Raw genomic sequence first — 3,801 nt, forward strand, 5'->3', positions numbered from 1 at the left:
ACCCATCACCAGGCTAACCCATTCCCCCAACCCCCTTGATATAGAATGCCAAGTAGTTTTTCAACAGGATTGCCTCTTTACATCCTGTTTACCCAGAATAAACTTATTTCACCATGCCCTTATTTGTGTTAGATGCTATTAGATTTAAACCTAGACAATTCTGGGGCACCTGGGTGACTCAGTCAGGCGTCTGCCTTCCCCTGGAGTCCTGATCTGGGGTCCTGGGATCAAGCCCCGCCTTGGGCTCCCTGCTTAGCCGGGAGTCGGCTTCTTTCTCTCCCCCTGACCCGGCACTCTCTCTCAAATAAATAAATAAAATCTTTTTAAAAAATAAACCCAGACAATTCTAATTTTACTAGATTCTGTATTTATATTTGCATAGTCTTCCCTTTCTCCTTTTAGAGCAGAAAATCCAAATAAGAGGGTTAACACGAACCTCTGAATCAACAGACGAGCCAGTGGGGCCCTAGGGGTGAGGGGAAGGACAGGTGTGCCCAGTCATCCCTGCAGTGTTAGGGGACAAAAGGGCTGGGTCTCCGAGAAGAGAGGAGCAGCAGGTCCAGCCCCTCCCTGGTGTTCAAGTCCAAAAGGTACTTCCTATGTAAAACCTTTTTTCAAAAATTATTTAGGGTCCCTTCACCTGTGTTACTGTTTTAAAGTTAGACTTCATGCCAGTAAAAAAGGGATGTGCGCATCCGCTAATAAAAACATGCCACTCTTGATCTCTGGGTTGTAAATTAATTAATTAATTAAGTGCAGTCTTAAAAAAAAAAAAAACAGCTAGAAAACTGTTGAGACCTCCGGGGTGCCCCATTGTGAGTCCGTATCTCCATTTATGGCAATTCCCAACTCTCTGCCACTAGTGCTGCCAGATGCACACGTAAAAAAGGGCAGTAGGTGTGCCAAAGACACAGATGGGTGCTCTACCCCGCGGGCCCGGCGCCCCCGTTTCCTTCCCGCCGTACCGCCGCCTGGGGCCAGATCATAGAGGTGAGGATACCTCCAAGCTCCTAGAGAGGAAACGCTCTCGGAAGACGGACTTCCGCTGAGGGCCACTTCCGGCTCTGCCCCACCGGCCGCCGTGGGACGGGTTGGAGGGCGTGGGCTGGGCGTTGTGTCTTGTACTTCGGGCGGTGGGTCGCCAGCGAGGTGGGCGCAGGCCCCGGAAGGCAGGCCCGGGGCTGCGGGGCTGGAGGGCGGGGAGGAAGGCTTCCCAGAGGGGCCACCCTGAAGCCGTGGCGTCGGGGCCTCTCTCCCGGAAGTGATGCCTCGGGATCGGCCCCGCGAATACCCAGAGCTGTGGGCTTGTTAACTTTTGATGACTTCCCGAGGCCGTCTGGCGTGTAGAAAAGAATGGCGACACCCTAATTGAAAAATACATAGTTTAGGGTTCGTTCCCATGTACCAGAGAGAACGACCTCCTTGTGCATTTAGAACAGTTGAGTAACTAAAACAAAAGTAAGTGCCTTAGTGTTTCATTGTGGCCAGATACGGGAGACAGGATCGTGGTTCCGGTCGAACCATGAGGAACCGTGGCCCAGGAAGAACGGGGTGAAGGGGGAGTAGGCAGAGGGCAATTTGGAAGGAGGTCGGAATACCCTCCCTGTGGGAGAGGAGGGTGAAGGCTTGGAATAAAGAAAGACCTCTTACCACGTGTTACTGCCACTTGCCAAGGGGAAATGGGACGCTCGCCATTGCAGATTACTTGCGGGATACAGGCCTGGTTCTTTCTCTTCTTGCAACAGGCCGACTGCCTAAACATTTGAACTCAATTGTCCTCGATTTTAAGTGAGGATAAAAAGTAATAATTCTAAAAAATAAAGTGAGGATGATGTCTGCCATCTCCTGTGTGTGATTAGTGGTATGGGTTCTTTTTTTTTTTTTTTTAAGATTTTATTTATTTATTTGACAGAGAGAGACACAGCGAGAGAGGGAACACAAGCAGGGGGAGTGGGAGAGGGAGAAGCAGGCTTCCCGCTGAGCCGGGAGCCCGATGTGGGACTGGATCCCAGGACCCCGGGATCACGACCCGAGCCGAAGGCAGTCGCTCAACCGACTGAGCCACCCAGGCGCCCAGTGGTATGGGTTCTTTGGTGAAACTATTTTACTAGTTATTTTACTTTTTTTTTTAGATTTTATTTATTTGTCAGAGAGAGAACAAGCGAGGAGTGGCAGGCAGGGGAGAAGCAGGCTCCCCACCGAGCAAGAGCCCGATGCGGGACTTGATCCCAGGACGCTGGGATCCTGATCTGAGCTAAGGCAGAGGCTTAACCCACTGAGCCACCCAGGCATCCCGAACACTACATTGTTCTGAGAAGCCCTGCGGTAATGGAACTTGTCTAACTTTGTTTAGCCTGGTGTTTCTCAAGTATTTTGACCACAGAAACTTTTGAGTAACACCCTATTAATCTCTCTCCAGTGCGGTTTTTCCCAGAACAAATTTTGGGAAATACAAAGAAATCATTCACCTGGGCACAGACCTACTCAGAAGGCACTCTCACTTCTCAAAAGACATTTCAGAAAGTACTTTTTTGAAAATCATCTGACTGGATTTCAGTAAGGATAGTTGCGTTTGAGAAAATGGTCCGTAATTAACAAAGTACTACAAACCATGTAACATTTGGAATAGGAAGTAAACTCTCCTTGCCCTTCCTCTTACATGTCATGGACAGTAGATAATATCTCAATATTATTGAGCAAATACTATGAATATATAATTATAAACCAATGGAAAAATTATTTGGCGGGGGGGGAAACATGAATTGTTCCCAGCAGAAATTCTACAGTTAAGACTTCTTAATGACAAATGGAGGAAATCTGTTCATGGACTCCTAGAAGGACCTACTTTATTTTATTTATTTATTTATTTTTTTGGTGGCTCAGTCGTTAGGCGTCTGCCTTCGGCTCAGGTCATGATCCCGGGGTCCTGGGATCAAGCCCCGCATCGGGCTCCCTGCTCAGCGGGAAGCCTACTTCTCCCTCTCCCACTCCCCCTGCTTGTGTTCCCTCTCTCGCTGTGTCTCTCTCTGTCAAATAAATAAATAAAATAAAAATTAAAAAAAAAGGACCTACTTTAAATAGAATGTAGCTAAAAACCATGTGAGTTTGTACGGATGACATTAAGTGACATTCACTGGAAACTTGCCCTAACGGAATAAAATGTAATACAAGGATTGTCTTGAACTTTGCTCAGGATTGCTTAGTTACTAAAGTAACAACAGAAGCTCTTAATGAGGTAGTTTCACATGTTTGGCACAAACCTCTGTCAGGGAGAGCTTTGAAGTAACTTCCTAGTATGTTACTGAATTTGCGGTTTCTAGCAAAACCTGCCTAAAGATGAGGGTGAGAATAGGTTAGAGTGCCCTTGTTCCATTGTGTAGGGCCAGAAACCTAGTTTCATTACTTTGCGCAGAGGTAAGCAGAAGGCTCCAGAAAACACACTAATGCTAACCAAACTCAAAAGGGACTGATGTATAAACCTAGAGTGTGAGTTAATTCCTTTCTAGTGAAAAATACAATTTTCAGTCATCTGGATAATTTTATTTGCCAACAGTGTGTTCCTTCTTGAAGGAAGATCTACGTGGGAGACCAGATTGTTTTACTATGGTATATTGTATTGAAGACAAATAGCATGAAATCAACAAGGAGAATGATACCCAAGTTTAGTGGCGTCTGGTATCTTCACTCTACAGATACACCTGTCAGATTGGCTAGATATTTATTTTCATGAGTAAAAGGCACTCTCTCCTGTGGTGCTAGAGACAAGATAAAAATTCCCTGCTTTAATATCCCTTTCAGAAA

Source organism: Neomonachus schauinslandi, chromosome 15 (assembly GCF_002201575.2).
Source record: "Neomonachus schauinslandi chromosome 15, ASM220157v2, whole genome shotgun sequence".
NCBI lineage: Eukaryota > Metazoa > Chordata > Mammalia > Carnivora > Phocidae > Neomonachus > Neomonachus schauinslandi.